At 38.6% G+C, this 19,563-nt stretch overlaps 1 pseudogene; it reads left to right on the forward strand.

The window, feature by feature from the left end:
- Window positions 1-2,916: 2,916 nt before the first annotated feature.
- Window positions 2,917-16,450, forward strand: LOC101292480 (annotated as a pseudogene).
- The last annotated feature ends 3,113 nt before the right edge of the window (window positions 16,451-19,563 follow it).

Consider the following 19,563-nt stretch of genomic DNA (forward strand, 5'->3'; position numbering starts at 1 on the left):
AGAGAGAGAGAGAGAAAGAGAGGATAACGTATCAAAAAGAAAGAAAGAGAGATCTGAAAGAATGGAGGGTGCATCAGTCTTTTACGCTTCATTTAAGTTGTCACATGGGACGCATATGGTTAAATTAACAAAGACTTGACAACAATTAAGGGCAGGTACCATATATATACGAAAAATTGAGTTTAGGTACTACTTTGATAACTTTGTAAGTTCGGGTATCATATTGTCAGTCATGCAAGAGTTCAGACACTGTTGGTGCAAAAAATCTAATTTATAATGGTTAGAACCACCAATTTTATCAACATAAGAAAATAACTCATTGATATCACCCAATAAAACCTAAGGAAGGCCAAATTTCTGAGAAATAGAGTCAAAATAACTCCATAAGCTGCTCTTAGAAGTATTACAAGGGCTGACATACACACCAGTTAAAAGCCAAGGAGAGGAACCAATCCAAGAAACTTTAGCATAAATAGACTGAAAGTTTGAATCCACAATATCAATATCCATTTTGTTTTTATTCCATAGAAGCCATATTCCTCCAGAAAAACCATTGGCTTCTCTCACAACAAAATCAGTAAAACCAAGAGAGAGAAGGAATTTTTTAGCACCTTCGAACTTAATTCTAGGTTCACAGATAAATAAAATGTCAACATTGTTCATCTTAACCAAGTCTTGGATAGAAGATCCAAATTTGTCACTACCAGCACCTCTAGAATTCCGAAAAAGGATGCGATCCATTAAATCAAGAGGAAAGGGCAGGACAAGGTCCAAATTAAGCATTGACCATCTCCTCCTCAAGAGAGGAAGAAAGGTTTTCATCCAATGTCAAATTACTATTATCAGTAAAGACTTTCTCAACAAAACAAGAGGAATCCTGATCAGGTTGTAAGGAAGTATTACTCTCAACCATATGGTCATCAGGGGGGCAATGGCCAAAAATACCAAAACCTCTAGAGCTAAACACATTATCAGCATTCTCAAGAGAAAGCTTTTTAGATATAGAAGATTGGTCAAACCCTAAACATTTGACAGGTCAACCAAAGGCAATCTAGAAGTAGAATTATCATTACCAGAAAAAGAATTTTTTTCCAGAAGAAGCATTCATAGTAGAGGGTTTAGAGATACTAGTAGCTGAGGGAGTAGCTTTAGAAGTAGATGGAGCTTGCATTTTCTTCTGCTTATCTTGGAAGCTGGTCCAAAGTTTAACAATAGGAAGAGCTGGAGGGTTTTTTGAAGAGTCAACAATGGTTCTAGGTTCATTAGTAGCATTGGCAATTTCATCGTGAAGGACAAAAAATCTTGAGCCCTTGATAGGACTTTTCACAGTACCTCCATGCTTAGAGGGATTTCTTCTTATTTTTGTAGTTCATAAGCATTCAGGGGCCCATATCTTCCTTAATTACTGAGGGTGTCTCATTGCGAGCCTCCATCTCATTAGTCATCTCAACATTTCCAGTAGAATTAGAAGTAGCAGAAGAGCAATTAGGGTCACATGAGGAAGGATTCACAGCAGGAGAGACAATAATAGAAGGACACTTATCTTTGGAGTGACCAAAGCAACCACACTCAAAGCAAATAAGAGAAATGCCTTCATAAATGACATTGTAGGCAACTGCCTCCACTTCCACAAAAGGCTTAAGAGGTTTACCCAAATCCATTTCAACACAAACTCTGGTAAACTTGCCTCTAACAACATCACCTAGGATTTTGACTATTTTCTCAATAGCATAAGATTTAAAAAATTTAACAGGTAAACCACATATTCGAATCCAGAGTACCATTTTGCCAATAACATCAGTTTCAAGATTAAAATTTGAGCTCTATTTCCTAACAATCAAGGTCTGACCAGCGATAATCCAAGGCCCTTCACATAAAACCTCATTCATGTCATCTTCTAGATTAAACTTAACAATGAAATAATCAATAGGCAAGTCCACAAGTTGCCAACCTCCTTTAGGCTGCCATTTGCGTCTTAGACTCTTAATATTTCTAGATCTGAAGAAATATCGTTTTCAAATTTGGTACGTTTGCGTTGTAACATTGAAGTATCAGAAACTCCGCCGCTTCCGAGTGGAAGGGCGGAGAACGTGAAGACCGACGTCGCCACCACTTCAGAAAAGAAGACTAAGGAATTCGCCGGAAAACGAAGGAAGAATTAGGCCACTGGATGCAATCAATATGATTCTCTCTTTCGCTGGGCTCTCGAACAAGCAAGCAAAGGGCAGTTTTGAATTTTGATGTTAAGAGGCGTTTGGATTTTGAGGAGGTTGAAACGGAGAGATTGACTGTTACTGATTATGGGGGAGAAAAGGAATATTAAGTGGGCCGGGTCGGGCTCGTCGCTCATCGGGTTAGTTCATGGCAAATCCGTAAATAAATAGAGAACCGTGCTCTATATATTTCAAAGGCCACCCCAATCTTAGCTTCTCTTTCTCTCTCTGAGCTTTTAAAGATCGGCGATTATGAAACCGACGGATAGGATTCCGGCAAAAGCCACAAATTCCGGTAACTCTCGCTAACTTTCGTTTCTTAGCTTTTCTTTCTCGTTAGCTACTCTTATTTTTGCTCCGATCGTTTCCACCGGTGAAGGGAACGAAAATCCTTTATATACTGAAGTGAATTTCTCTGTGATCTAACAATATGTTTTGTACCGATCGGAGACGACGAAAAAGGAATTGGAATTTCGATTGATTTTGTTGAATTGAATCTAATTTCCGGGTGTGATTAGCTTAGGGTTTCTGCTGTGAATGCGAATTTAGGCTTGAATTAATGGAACAATTGTTGTGTTTGGTGATTTCAGCTGGGGCTTGTCTGATGAGAAACGCATGGAGAGACGAACAACATCCGTCTTTCATAAACTACATCTCCAATTTCCTCGTTGCAAATTCGTTCCTGCTCAACTTAATTTGCTTCAATTCCGGCAGTAATATATTTCCTGCTTGGTATTTTATAATGTAATTGAATATAAATAATGGGGAATCGCTCATTTAAACGATGCGATGCTTTCGATTGCACTGCAGGACTTCATTTTCAACTGTGGAGGTTCATCAGTGGCATTCATCTTTGTCACAAGCTTCTCTGAAATCTTTGCCAGGTGACCAAATTGTTCTCGCTTTCGGTGCTTCTAATGAGATATTGCTGTTTCTTATTTTACAAGTTTGATGTGAGTCCTTGTAATATTTACAGAACTCAAATACTGAAGCAGCAATTTGCACTTCTCTATGTTATCTGTACCCTCCCAACCAATGGAGCAAAATGACTTGTTTGTTCGTTCTTACTTCAAGTGAGTTTATTTGAAATTTGTGTTCAAGGAAATGTGCCAATACACTTGTTAGAGCTTAGCAGTAATCTTTTGTTACAATTTGATTCTGAACTGACCGGAGGTGTTTAAACCTGTGAAGTTCCGGATTTGAGCTTGGAAAGCCGGCATTTGTTCCCTTTGAGAGATGTGTTTTGGGAAGATGCTAAGGATAGCTTATGCACGCGGAGGAAGAACATGCTCTCTAAAACTCAGTCACTTTAAAGATTTCCTATGATAATTTTCTGAGTAGCTAAATGATCACAGTATGCAAGCGAGAGGATGTCACCACAAAATTGAGGGCTCAGGTTGGTGCTGCCAATACAAACATTAACAATGTTATGTTCTGTAATTGGTTCTGATGGCCTACTATGCACATTTCTCTTGCTAAACATCTTGGGGTTTCTGGTTTGTATAGAGATTAGAGAGAGCAATATGTGCAAACCGCAGGCGTTTTCCAAAGAGTGGTCACATGCATACCAGGAATTAACAATCATGACGCAAATGCGGTACATGACTCTTCGTTATCCAGGATTATATCTATATCTTGTATATTTGGCTGCTTAACTAAAGGTTATTGTGGGGTGTAAAATTTCGGCTTGAGCCCTTACTTAATGAATTAGGCCCGATGATCGAAGCTCATATTGACTAACAAGTAGATAAGAAAATAAACAACGTGAACGAGGAGATTATGAAGAACGTGAAAACACAACTCCTTCCACTACTCCCACTACAATGGAAAGTGAGGACCAAGGAATCAAATGTCTATAAATTCACACGTTTATGGAGAAGAAAAGGAAGGATGAGGAAGGAGGAACAATCATGGGCAACAACAGTACCTCTTTCCCTTGATAGATTGTCGTATGGATGCGTCCAAAGGCTTCTTGAAGATCAAAAGAGTGAGATTTATGTTGGAAAATCTCTCTCCCGAAATTTTTTGCATCAACAGTTGGTGCCGTTTATGGGAACTGAGCAGAAAGCCATTGAAGATATTGAGAGGCCATGGACGTTATTATCAAGTTTGAGCAGGAGATAATATTGTTCTTCTCATTACAGGGGCAAAACCCTAATTTTCATGGCTTTGTCCAGTTTTACTTATGTTCATTCAATAGATTTTATTAATTTTGCTTTCTGTTTGATAAGGAATACAATTGGGGGCAGACTCGATAAAAAAGGCATATACATGAGCCACCATTGAATGCATGTATACGATGCGAAACGAACCAAGAGTAGTCGTGATGCCATAGCAACATTAGCCATGTATGAATGCATGCTCGGTAACTGAAGGAACAACCCCGACTAGCCAATTCAGACCAGAATCGACGTGGTTAGCATCGACGAATCTGGTGCCCCCAATACTGTTGCACATCGCCGATTGCGCGATCGCAAATAGTCTAACCCTCTTCCAACACTCGAGACTGACACCCATATTTAAGCATACCATGCTGCGTCCAGATAAGAACTTTCTTCTTTGATTTTTGATCAAGCATTCAAGCCGTATTAATATTTTATGATACCCTTGATTTCTTTTTCGATCAAAATTTGATATACTTGATGATACTACTATCGTGTGGTAAATGATGAAGACGATGACTATAAACGTGGAATACAATAAGTGTACCGATTCAGACGAATGTAGCAAGGATTTGATGAATGGATTAAGCAAAGGCCAAGGTAATAGCTAGCAAATGAGGCTGATGGGGCCTGAAAGCAGAGCAGGTTATCTAGAATCTCTATAATTGGTAACCTCTTTTTGAATTATTGGATGATTAGAAGAAAGCAGAATTCTTATCGATCATTTGGCTATTGAGGTATATGTGTTTACATCTTTGATTAATTGATTTATAGATGTGTCGAAAACTCGAAATGGTTCATGATTTGCATTGAAAAATCAAGGCCTTTGAATTGTTTGTCATTTCATATGCACTGTTTGTCTACATGATATCCCTTTCTTTTATTCCAAAGCATATAAATCAAAGTTCACACCATTGAACCATGGTATAATCTTCATGATTGAGTCGTGCTTTTGGAATTGAGTCCAGCTACAAACATCTCAATACTATTATATGTTTGTATTTTATGTCTATCTATAGCAACCGGTATGCCTCACATTTTATCAACTATCATTTAAGTTTATGTCTTTCTAAGGATCACATCCTCTCAACTGCGCGTCTTGCTTCATATTATATGATCAATACCCTGCATTCCTTATCATCGTATGCTCGGTTGAGTTGAGATTTTAAGTAAAACTTCTCAAAGTTTGAATGTTAGAATGCTGGATATATGTTATGATCATTCTCTATTTGTCGTTGTGCTTTATTTGTCTTTAAGTTTTCCTTGTTTGCAGTTAACGTATCATATTCATATGTTATTGGTTTATTAGCAATTGACTCCTGGAGCTGATCTTTGCTTATTGCATGCATGATATATGCCGATAACATCTTATATATATGATTCCTATTGATTGATATAAATGTGTTGTTAAACTCAATGATTATTTAGAGTAATATGTGTTTGTGTATTTCATTTGCATGATTATAATTGCTCAAATACTTGCAATTTTTGCAAAGCATACATGTACATGTCTTATAAACTAAAATAAAATTCCTTTCAAAGATCAAGTATTTAGTTAAATCAGATATTTGTCGTATATATTTGTGTTGGTATACTAACGATTCGTGATGATTTACCTTGAGCAGCCTTATGGGACAATTGATTAAATACTCTTGAATGATTTATGATGGCAGCAACAACAAATGAGTCATCTAAATTTCTCTAACTCATGTCTTTAGTTGAATTTTGTGTTAATATATGGCATGGTTTCAATTTTTCAGCTATTCAATGCTAAAAAGCAATTCGGTACTACAATTGGGGGCAACATATTTCGAATGGACTCGTCAAACTCAAAGCGATGTCTCTAAGGGGAAGTTAGAGTTTATAAAGTTTGTCGTAATTATATTGCTATTGCATCTATGATATGAACTTCGATTGAAAGACCTCCTCGGAGGCATTAAATGATTCGTCCTCGGACATTAAAAGATACGCAGCCCAAGAGACAGTAAATGAAATCGTGGCCTAAGATACAGTAAATGAAATGCAGTCCAAGAGGTAGTAAATGATATCGTAGTCCAAGAGACAGTAAATGATTCGAAATTCATGAGATATTCATCCCTGGTACGGCTAAAATAGTGTCAGGACCCACCCCGAATTTCACTCTGAAACCCGAGGTAAATCCTGCGGAGTCCACTTCTAAGGAAAATTTACCGAAAATTCGGCATAATCTACCTTGAAAATGGACAACCCTTACCTGAAAAATCCAATTTACACTTCTATTCTTAATCATCCATCCTTAACTCCTGGAGCCTTCCTGCTCCCCAAGTTCATCACGTCTCCCAATATAACAATTTCTCATCTAAAATAATTCAACAACCAACAACAGACAATTAAGAATTTACTACTGGACTGTCAGAGCATATCTAAAGATGAACGAAAAATAATGAATAAAAAATGAGCGGAAGTAGCCTCTGACTATGCCTCGACTTCATGTACGCTCGACCTCAAATAACTTAGCCTGCAAACTGGGCATTTAAAACCAAAGGACCCAGGAGAAAGTAATTTAAAACCGTTCGAGTGAGTGGATAAAAATAATTTAAATAATTTAACAAATATGCACTTTAAATACTTTCCCACATTTCAATTTTAAAAGCTTAGATGCACGTAATTTTGATAAATCATATAACTTAAAATCCAGAAACCCATAAAAATTGACAAACCAGCCCCGCTGGTTAAACAAATAAAGAAATCTCGTAAGAAGAGATATTCCAGCCCCGCTGGTTAATCAATACATAACTGAGAAGAATAAAATGAGGGGAAGAGTTATCACCATGTAAAAGGAGCCTCTCAGGCTATAATAGCGTCCCACGCTAAGCGCTCTACTCACCTATAGTGAGTAGCCGCTAATAATGACTAGCTAACAAATAAATATAAATATCAATCGGTTGCCTCCCAGGCTATAATAGAGTCCCACGCTGAGCGCTATACTTGCCTATGGTGAGTAGTCGCTAATAATGGTTAGCTAGTAGTAATCAATATAAGCGACCATATATTATGGTGACTAAAACATACGAAAACATTTAAATCCATTAATCTTCTCCAAGATCATACTAATGGTACGGTTCCCAACCGTACTTGAAAATCATCATAAGAAATTATAATAACTCAATGACGTGTATCACATGTCAAAATATTCTCAAAACCATAATATAAGCGAGATTTAATTAACAAATAAAAATCATAATTAATATCTCAATCTAAAATACTCGCTAAAACATTCTCAAGGTCAAGATCGATATTCCACCAATAATTTCGAAGATTATAAATAGCAAACTACCGAAAATCTCATTTTCGGAAATCTTTTATAAATCTCAAAGTCCACCACTAAAACCATTTAAATGAAATCCGGAATTTATAAAAAATATCCAAACTCAAATATCAAATTAATAATCCGAGCTCAAATCCATAAATCTTGACCAACAATTAAATCCATGCATCAAACTCAAATAATTTCCAAGATCATTTCATAAGCCGAAGTTATAATATAAGCTCGGAAAATAAAATAATAAATTATAAAATTTTGCATGCTTATTTATTTAAAACCAAAATGTCCACTCACAAATTTATGCATAAGCCCGACGATAACCACATCGCCACTCAAGCGAGGTTCCCTATGTATCCTGACACAATAAATATGCTTAGGACCAAACTTCAATTCCAGAAAAATAAATACTTGAATATAAACACTCAAATCTCTTCCGCTTAACCCACTACTCTTACTAGGGTTAAGCTTACCGAATTCACACCAAACTCCACCACAACCTTAATTCATCAATTTTTAACATTCTAGAATAAATACCAAGGAAATCCAACGGCCGGATTTTCATTCTAACAACCGGCCGCCAACATTCTCAATCTTTAAAAAAAAATCCCAAACCTAACCAAAACTCCTCAAAAAAATGCCAAACTTCACATCAATAAACTCCCCTTAATATAACACATTTACAACCCTGAAAACCCCCTTTACAGCGGCGGCCGGCAGCCGACTCTGGCAACTTCTAATGCCTACCAAAATTTAACAATATCTTCCTCTCAACATTCCAAACAACTTTCCTAACTAGCACAAAGCCCAATTTCAAGCTTAAGTAGGTCAATCGAACAAAAACACAATAAAGAACCCTAGAAATTCAAAACTTCAAATCTCCTTACCTAGATCGAGATAAGTTGAATCCTTTTAAGGGTTTGCTGCTGGAATGGAGAGCTTCCAAATGATACCAACAACTCCGACTATGGTGGCCGGAAAAGGGATTTTTCGGCGAAAACCCCGCCACGCACAGCCGTGGCTTTCCAGCATGATTTCTCCTTCACGGCGACGCGACACCGGCTGCCACCTACCTAGACTTGTAGAGGATGCTTCAAGCTTCAAATCGATACCAAGCACGCCACCTAGTTCGGTCGGACGGCGGCCCGAAAGTTTCAGGTCGGGAGAGCTGCGGGGAGAGGAGAGAGAGAGGCAAGGTAAGTTCTGATTTTTCTACCTTACCCCAACCGGTAAGTTTCCCTTTTTATACCCCCAACCAAAATAGTAACTTTCATTTTTAGACCATAACTTCTTCATACGAACTCCGTTTTAAGCGTGCCACGTGTCCACGAACTTTGTTTAACGTCCTCTACGACTTTCATGAAGAAAGTTTTCCCAAATTTCAAACAGAAGAAAAAGTCAACTTTTGGAGTCTTAAATAGTAAACGGTTACTTAAAACGGTAAAAGGTTAAAGTAACCCAAAAATAAATAACCGCAAATTGACTTAAGAACCGGGATGTGACAAATAGCCTCATAATTAACCCTGCAAAAGATTAGCAATTATAGTATAAAGAAGCAAGGATCGTTTATTGCCAGAGATTGAGGGTATTTAATTTCACACACAAAAACATTGTCACAAAAGTGTCTACTGTTCCTAACGAACAGCAGACGAAAATATACTTAACTACCTAACCTACACTACTCAGAAAATTATGAAAATTAACAGACCTAAACTAGACACACAGAAGAACACACACACAAAATTTCAGGGGATTTGAAGTTTGTTTACTATATTAAATAAATCACTAAAAACAGAGGACAGAAGAATAAAAAAACTAGATCGATTTTTGTAGTTTAAGAAATAAGACAGAGAAGAGGTTAGGGATTTAGGAAATTCACCACCGAATATGCTTCAAAACAATGTCCACACAACCAAGATTCTAATTACCAAGTCATGAAAGGGTTTAATCAAGAATAAACCAAACCGTGAATGCACTGCATAAATTCTTACTACTATACTTCCCTTAATTACTTAAGCAAGATGAACGCACCATTACTAAGCCTTTAGAATAACCAATTAAGGTATAAACGCTATCCTATCAACAAATTATTCTAAGCATTAAAATCAATGGAAGTGATTGAACAAGTATGCAAAACTAGTGTGGAACGCCTACCTAGCATGCAAGTCTTTCTATTTGGTTTCACCTATTGTCCTATAGGTTTTACTACCTTGAATTAAGCCATATTAACCGTTTAAGAGATTAAACAACCTAATTCTAGCCCCACTCACAAGTTCATAATGTTCCATGTATGCATCCATGAACATAAACAAGCAAGAGTTATCTATAAACCAAAACCAAACAGACAATCCATACTTAAGCAATTACAAAATCAAGGTTGTAAAACAAAGTTTATTGCCTAATTCGGGGATTCAAACCTCCACTCCTAACTAAGATAAACTAGCCACACATTGTTGTAGAAATCATACATAGAAAATAAACCTCGAAAGTTAAAGATTACAAAGGGAAGAAGAAAACTGTGAATGGAAGGAATGACGATGATCTTGCCGACTTCCCCTTGATGGATTCTTGTGCGATGCAGCAACGTGAAGGCTCTCTTGCAGTATGACGGCTTTTTTTTCTTTTCTTTTTTTCGTTCTGGTATTAGGGTTTTGCCTTAAGTAATCTTCAAGTTTTCAAAGCTTCATTTTCAGACTATGTTTCATTCTTTGAGTAGGATCAATGTTTAGGCTATCTTTTGAATGTCTTCCACATATAATCTGGGCTTGGCTTTTGGGAAAATTATATTAATGATGTCTGTAATACCCCGGAAATTTAATATTAGTTTCTAATATTATTTGGGGGTTTTCGAGTTAGAAGTTAGTGTGTTTTGAGGTTCGAAGGAAGAGCAGAAGCGTTTGGACGCATAAATTACCCAAAAGGGTTTCTTTTTCTTTAAGGGTCATAGGGTTGACCTTTTATTCGTTGGGTTTCTCGAGAAACTTTCTTCACGAAAGTTGTAGAGCACGACGATACGAGTTCGTAGACACGCGGCACGCGTAAATCGGATGTCGTACGAGGAAGTTTTGGTCAGTGGAAGTTTGGCTTTTCGGGAACTTTTAGTACAAATAGGTTTTTTTCTTCTAAGTCCTCATTATTTTCAAAAACCTTATTTTCTTCCCCTCCCCTTCTCTCTCTCTGACCCCGAGAGAGTTCAAAATCTCCAGCCGACCCGACCCGAACCCGCCCGACCCGACCTGGCTTTTCCGGCCGACTCCGGTCGACTCAAACGGCGGCACCGGTCAGATTCCCTTTCTCTCCACGGCGCAATCTTCCCTGTGTTGGTGGGTGTGGATGACTTGAGCTGAGCTGTGCAAACCGAGCGCCACAGTGAGGGTTGGCGACCTGGTTTGTAACCCGATCGGATTCTCACCTCCGGCGACGGCGACGAGGCTTGAAACCGGTCGGGATAGGAAGTGTTGGGCGTCCTTGTTCGATCCTTGGTGGTTTTGTGGCTCATCTCGTTGTGTAGAGCTACGGTAGACTTCTCCTTGGCAGCCGGTGTTCTTTTGGATGTCTCCGGCCGATTCCGGCGAAATGGGTTCATGCATCAGGTATAAAAAGTGTTCCTTTTGTCGTGCTCTTTAAGGTTGCTGTTGGGAGTTTGTGCAAATTTTAAAGTTTCAGGGTGGCGCGTGGGGCCCACTCGCCGCGGCCTGTGGTGGCACGTGGCGGCGCGTCTGGTAGTGTCTGTGGTGTTTGTGGTGCTGGTTAGGTAGTGCTCATCGATAAGTTTGTGTTGATATGTGGTTTGTAGATTTTGGTTACCAATATTGCATGTTAGGATTTTAAGTTTGTTAGTAGACTTGGTGGAGGTTTGAGTTAGGATTTGAGGATTAGAGGCAGCCATTTTAGACCTCTAAGTTCGACGACTTTGGAAAGTTGTCCTCCCTTGAACTAAGGGTTAGTTGAGGGTATTGTGAAAACCTATGGTACTTTAGTTACTAAGGTTTTTAATTGTGTGTTTTTAGGTGATTTGTGAAGTGGTGTTTTTGGCTTGCTCTTGTTGTTGTGGAAATTTCAGCGGGATTATTAGGTGAGTAAAATCTCACCAAGGTCCACTTGTGACCTTTTTATTTTGGATGTTGGTTTTGATATTAATTATGATGGTGATTTTGAATGATGAGGATGATGATGGTGATAATTATTGTGTTGTTGATAATGATTATTATGATGTTGATAGTGATGATGATAAGGTTTTTGTTGATAAAATGATGATGATTATTGTTGATGATTTTATTTTAAAATGTTTATTTCTTTTGGTTGTTTTAAAATAAATGAGCTTGATCGTCAATGGTTCATAGGTAAGATAAAACAAGTTTTCTAAGTATATGATTATTTTTAATGTTCATAAAAATTTAGTATTTTTGGTTGTTGATAAGTTATTCTTGTGGGAATAACCATGTCTTGTGCATATAAATATATCTATGTGGAATGATATAATTTTTTGTGATGTGCTTTTTGTGTTGTTGATGATGTTGAATTAAAGAATATGCTATTATTTGTTTTTAAAAATAAATGAGCTTGATCGCCAACGGCTCATATGTAAGATAAAACAAGTAGATAGTCAAACTGGGTTCCAAACCCTTAATCAGGTGATTGGTTGCGGTTATGATGATTCTACTCTTTTTTATAATTGTTGTATAAATGGTCAAACTGGGTTCCAAGCCTTTAGTCGGGTGATTGGTTACGGTTATGACACTATTATTTTTTTGTGATGTGATATTGGACAGTCAAACTGGGTTCCAAGCCTTTGGCCGGGTGATTGGTTACGGTTAGGAATAGAGCTCTATTCCGTCTGTCGGTGTAGGTCATGGGAGATACCTTATGGTATCTGGGACCCAATTGTTGTTGTAGGTTATGAGAGGTATTTCTTAATATTTGGGACTCATGGGTACATGTTATTTGTGAAAGTGTTGAAAATGGGTTTTTAATTTTGTTCTTAATTGTTGTCATTTAACTTGTTTTGAGTATCTCCTGAACTATGCTTAATGCAGGAGATTCTTCAATTCTTATTGTGTGATTTTTGAGTGAAATTTCCTGAACTATCTTTATTTGCAGGATTCTCTTATGATTGATTGTTTTGTGAATTGTTATGTTTTCTTAATTTCACTCTTTGATTTTTTTTTATTGTTGAGGCAATTCCTGAACTAAGTTCTAAGCAGGAATTTTCGGTTTTATTTTGTGTGATGTTGGGTAGAGCTATATTTTGAGAGTTACTCATACGGGCTTTTTAGCTTACCGGGTTTGTTGTTTACAACCCGGTGCACAAATTTATGGTGTAGGGGTTAGACCTGTAGGTGTTGATCAGCAGGGTTGAAACGGTGGCTTAGGAGCTAGGTTTTAGACAATGTATAATTAATTGTATACTTTGTTATTTTGTCTTTAAGCTCTTGTGAGTAATGTCTTTATTTCTAGACTTTTGAAGTTGTACGTTGTATTTAAGGAGATATAATGTTAACTCAGTTGTTGAGTTTGTTGACATTTACATTTCCAGTATTTGTTTTTAGTTGTTAGTTGTTGAGCAGGTTTTGGGATATTAAGATTTTAAGTTATATCATGCCCAAATTTTTGAAATTTTATCCTCAAAAATTGGGGCGTGACAATGTCACTCTTCAAAATCGTGCAAAAACCCCCCAAGAAAGCTTCTCAGAATCTAGCCCAAACACTGCCTCGAACTTGACTGCTGCACAGCTTTCCCGGAACTGCTGATATTCTGTCCAACTTTGACGCTTCATAAATCCAAGATGCCGTCACCGATTTGGATGATTCTTGAGTCCAAATTGATCTACAAATGCTTCTCTACAAATATGAGCAGTCATATTGGTGAAAACATTCTCGGAACCGCATGGAAATAAGCCTTGAAAACCGGAGAAAATAAGCAGAAACCAGTTTTCAGCTTTTTGTGTTTACAGCTTTTGTTTTGGTGAAGTGGTTCCATCGCCTTTCCTTGATATTTTTGACCATGTGAGTGATCAAACTCCATCCTTGACATCTCTACTTTATATTGGAAGCCTTGCTTGCATCACTTGAGCACATATTTGCATTATCTTGCTCCACGAAGTTCCTAAGAAAATAACAAAGTTAAAACGATCTTTTTAAAGGAAAATAGCTAAGTTAAATGCAAAGGTTAAACTATAAAATCGTCGCATTTTATGCTCCTATCAGTCCCCGGATGTTAAATGATTCGAAATTCAAGAGATATCCGTCCCCGAACGTTAAATGATTCAAAATTCATGAGATATTAGTCCCCGGACGTTAAATGATTTGAAATTCACGAAACATTATATGATATTTTAATCATTTTATAAGAGTTAGCAAAAGCATGTAGTAGTTCCTATTTATCCTCATATACTAGTGATTGGTTTTTATGTGTTTTTCCTTCCCGCACTCGGATCTCGTATGGAAAGAAAAAAGGGGGCATTGTGGGCAAGGTTCTATAAAACGGCATAGGCGGCCGCTTAGGTGCCCGGAGAAGGGTTGCCTTCCCGATTTTAGGCAAATCGGCAAGTATTGGCGACCGGCCGTTTTTTGGCCTCCTGGGCAGGCTTTTAGGCGGCTGGGCGGCTCCTGGGCCAAAAAAACTTTTTTTTTTTTAAGTGAAAACCATGGATTCATATGAAGAGGAAGAAGAAACTATGGAGTTTGAGTTTGACTCCGATACCGAAAAAGTACTTGAAGGATGGGGAGAAGAATAATTGGAGGAGTAGGCTTGCAAGAATGTATTTTTCTTTATTTGAATTGTATTTGGACACTGTTGTCTAGTTGGTGAATTGTGTTTTTTATTTTCGGATTTCCTAAGGACATTGTTGTTTAACTGCATTTCTTACTTGCTTCAACGACATTGTTGTTGAAATGTTAAATTGTATTTTTTTTTATTAAACGAAATTTCATTCAATAAACTGCAATTACAAAGCAATCACAACACCCAACAATGGATTACAACTACGAGCAAATAACTCTAGCCTCAAACTACTTGTCCTCACTCCGAAGAGGAGAGAGAGACTGACATGTCAATGGATCTGATAGAAACCGAATTGGGCAGCCGCCCTAGTTAACTTGACCAACATAGGTAACAATTACTGGGACAGGATCTGACCACAACAGAATACCATTGGGTGGGCCATCCTAGGATCTCCCGGCATGTTCAACACAGGCTGATAATATGCGCGGCCAAATACCGGCTGAAATCTGGGTTCTTGTAACAACGAACCAGCTACCCGAATCCAAGTACCTATCAGAAACCATGACATCTATCCAACAAACTTGATAGAGTAAGGACTTATTTGAGATCTGAAAACCAGACCCAAAAACTAACTCAAATAAAACTGCATCAATAAAAACAGAAAATAAAATAAGGCCAGCCCAGGATGGGCCCAACCATTGAGCCCAGGCCCAAGCCCAAACCCTAAACCAAGGAATTGAGCCAACCATAGCCGCCGACCAAGCCTTGCCCTCCCCGTCTCGCCAGATGCGTCGGACCACCCTCCTACTCGTATAGTCGTCATCCTCACGCTGGAGTTGCACCAAGTCCTTCCCCTGGTCGGGTTTGTACCCAAATCAGATCTAAAAGATCCCATCCAGATCGCATCATCACAATCCCATCGTAGCGACCTTGCAGAACAACAAGACCTTAGAGGCGGATCCAGCCATGCCACCACGCCCAACCACCTTCGCAGAAGCTCCGCCAACACACCCCGCTGCTTAGACCAGAGAGGAAGGAGCCAAAACCCAATCGTCATCATGTGGATCTCAATCCTTGCCTCACCACCGCAAATCCCCGATTCGAAGAGGAAACTTCGACCAAGGGCCGGCTTCACTCTCTTCCCACAAAGAAAGCCCGTTCGACGACGGCGTCAGGCTCACCACCGGACAGGTTAGGGGACTCTGGTTTTGTGTCTCTCTGCCTCTCTTCACACTACTTTGTATTTTCTTTTCTTTTAGTTTATCTTCAGTTTGTATTTTCCTAAGAACATTGTTGTTAGTACATTTTTAAAAACATATGCTATGTATTTTCATTATTTTTAGCGTTATATGTTGATTTTTTCATTATTTTCAGACATTATAATACTTATTTTAATTGTATTTATATAATTATTTGTTATTAAAAAATAAAATAAATACAAAAATACAAATCCGATTAATCCCCGATTAATCTTTAGGGCGCTGTCCGCTCGACTAGCGCCTAGCGTTTTTCAGAACCTTGATTGTGGGGGTATAAAATTTCGGCCTGAGCCCTTACTTAATGAATTAAGCCCGATGATCGAAGCTCATATTGACTAACAAGTAGATAACAAAAAAACAACGTGAAGCACGAGGAGATTATGAAGAACGTGAAAACACAACTCCTTCCACTACGACGGGAAGTGAGGACCAAGGAATCAAATGTCTCACACGCTTATGGAGAAGAAAAAAGGATGCGGAAGGAGGAACAATTATGAGTAACAACGGTACCTCTTTCCCTTGATAGATTGTTGTATGGATGCGTCCAAGGCTTCTCGAAGATTAAAGGAGTGAGATTTATGTTGGGAAATCTCTCTCCCGAAATTTTTTGCACCAACAGTTACTTTGGCAATTATGTTCAGCTTAACCAAGCAGTAGGATCAATTGAAGCGATTGCAAAGTAATCGAAGGAGCGTATTCTGGAAAACACAGACCTTTCAGCTGACAAGGCAGAAGTGCTTTCAAGGTTTTTCAGGGATCAAAAGTTTTACCTCAATCCCAAGATCAATTGATCGCCCTTTATATCTAATGAGCTTCAGATATAATCTGGAGATGCGGACAGATATTGAACCTTGCTTCTATTTTGTTGACTAGCTACTTGACTTGCAGTGTCTAGAATGTGGTTTCTGGAATTGGTATTGCAAACTGAGGTTTGAGAACTAAAACGCTGTAATCTCCCATGGTTTTCTTTTTTTGAATGAAAGAGGTCATACTTTATTATAAGAAAGAAATTACAGATAGATAATGTAGTAACCACAACCATAAATAAGAGACATACGAAAATAAAAATGCAATATGAGCATCAACGCTAAAACAATAGCACATGGACTCGGGTTTACGCTTACGGATTGCAGCCGTTGAACGAAGTGAGTAGTCGGTGATTTGACTACCCATATAAATCCAATGCACAAAATGATAAAAATCATTGCGGCATCGGACTAACGGTAATCTTCCACCTAAAGAATTGAAGCCGGCCAAGGGAGAATCCAGACATGGCCGTGATGGCAAACGATCCTTAACGAACAAATACCATAATTGTGGGTCCGTCAACCAATAGCAAAACCAATGTAGAGGCCAAAACCAAAGACACTGGCAGTATTTCCAAGAGCACAAAGAGATTGGATTCCAAGCCCAAGGCCCATAGAAACCTCTCGGATCCCAGACCCAAACCTTGCCCCAGGCCCGGATCCAGATCCGACCCAGCACACACAGCTGAGCCTGGATCCGCCCCGACCTAGGATCCAGCCGAATCACCGCCACCTGAATAAGACGGACAACCACGGCACAAGCCCGGCTTCCCTCCTTCAACCCCGACCTAGGTTCCAGCCGATCTGCACATGCCAATACGCTGCCGCATATCCCATCAAAGTAGAGAGGATTGTTGAAAAGAAACGACGAGAGCCAGTCCCGATTCCCACAAAAACCCATCATCGAAACCGGTCGCCGAAAAAACCATCTCCCAACCGCCTTCACATCAATCGACCACCACTCCAATAAACACCCTCTCGTCGCCGGTGCAGATCTCTCCCACAAATTTGCTTTGAGGCGTGCTCGACTCGGCCCAAAACGATCAACACTTGAAACCGATCCGAACCCACCACTCAACACAAACTCTTTTCCACCCCAACCACCATGAACGAGAGGAGGACAACATGTTTTTGTCGCCGAGAAGCGTGCTTGTCGTGACGGATAAGGAGGCAAGACCGAAGCCATGCACACAGGGGACGCCGTTGAGGACCGTGCCAGAGATGTACTCCATTGAAAATGAAGAAAGGTACAGAGAGGCCGTAGGCGGCTCTCTCCCAACCCTAGCATAGCGCTAGGTCAATTCTATCTCCCATGGTTTTCAATTCTGCTTGTGGCTTTAGGTTCCTGACGGGTACTAACTATCATCAATTCATCATAGATTGGCATGTGACCCATACATATATCTTCTTATTAGATTTACAAATAACTAAATAACCAGCATGAATTAAAGCCGCTGACAACACGCATGTGAGCTATTGGAACCAAAATGGTGAACCTTCTCACTCCCATGTTTGTATGACTGTCCTCTACGGATCACCCTTCCTTGCCAATTTGTTGGTTGGCACAAGTCATGCCATTATTCAAGAGTCGAACTGAAGCAACCATTTGACTGATGAGGGGTAATATTGCGTATGACATTCCATGCTTGAAGATCAAATGCATGGTGCATGCACTGGTGTATCAAAATATCAATATGTGGTGAAAGGAAATGGATCTTGCAACATTGGCAAGGACAGTAGATCATGGTTTCTCTAACTATAATATTCCCCAAGTTTGTTGTTGACTAAGAATGGAAGAAGTGTGCTTAATGAAGGGTGCACTTACGAATGGCGGCCGCAGCAACCCACTAGAACCTTCAGTTTCAAGCAATTTTAGTTGTCTATGAAATTTGTTGTGGAGCTAAGTAAGATGAAGCTCAGGAATTCTTGCGATCAGAAAACGATACAATGCATGGAAAGACGTTCAACATTCAACCTCGACCCAAAAACCTTTTGTTGTGCGTATTGAATTCTTCAAAACCTTCAAACTTGAACAAAGCTGTAAGTTTGGATTGAGATTCGGATTTGAGGGCTCTTAATTAGGAGTATCCAATCGATCCATTATCTGGGATATTTTGCTTCTGAAATATTTTTACCTCTAATGAAGTTAACTGTCCGTAAAGCCTGTATTCACGGTTCAAGCATTTGATACTGGAGAACATTTTGGTCGTCACGCAATGGAAAGTTGGAAACAGCCAGCTAAATAACTTTCTTAGAACATCTTTACCAATGTTAGCCATTTTTTAGTTAAATTGTAGTCAAATTAGCAAAAAATATCATTTTGGCTAGCGACTTTTGAGATACGTCTGCATCAATGCTCTCTACTTTAGCTAGTATTAAATTAATATGATTCTATAAATGAAGATAAAATAGTTTATATGTATTTATATATCACATTGAATAACTTAAAATGAATGTATTAAATTATAGAGAGTCACATCTCACTAGCTACGCTAGCTATATTTAGCTAGCGAGATAGCTAAAAGTTAAAATAGCTAAATTTTGGCTAGTCTGTTGAAGCTCCTAAAATACCCAAAAAGCTAAACACGCTCTCTAAAATAACTAAAAAGCTAAAATAGAGAGTCTGATATCATTTAGTAGAATCAGCTGGTTTAATGGAGAATTAGATTAAGAGTTGAAATTGTTCTACCTTTAAGCTTTCAGAGCTTCAATTATACTCTTCAATGGCATGCATTTTAGTACGTAAGAAAATTAACTAATTAATGGTTATTTTAGTAGCCCAAAATGATTGGATGAGCTATGACGGGTGCAAAACCTGCATCAAATAAACCCTTTTTATCGTTAGTAGCATTGAGTAAGTAGGGTATCGTATAGGGCCGGGGATTGAGGGTACCTTGCAAAACAAAGCGTTAGAAAAACACAACAAATATTAACAAGTAATAAAACATTTAAACAATTTACAAAAGTAGCTACTGTTCCATAGAACAGCAGTCGAAAACCTAATTAAAAACCTAACCTAAACTACTCAGAAAAATATAGAAAATTTACAGAGATCTACTAGACACACAGAGGAACTACTGTACAAATTTCAGGGGATT

The sequence above is a fragment of the Fragaria vesca genome, linkage group LG2 (genome assembly GCF_000184155.1).
Source record: "Fragaria vesca subsp. vesca linkage group LG2, FraVesHawaii_1.0, whole genome shotgun sequence".
NCBI lineage: Eukaryota > Viridiplantae > Streptophyta > Magnoliopsida > Rosales > Rosaceae > Fragaria > Fragaria vesca.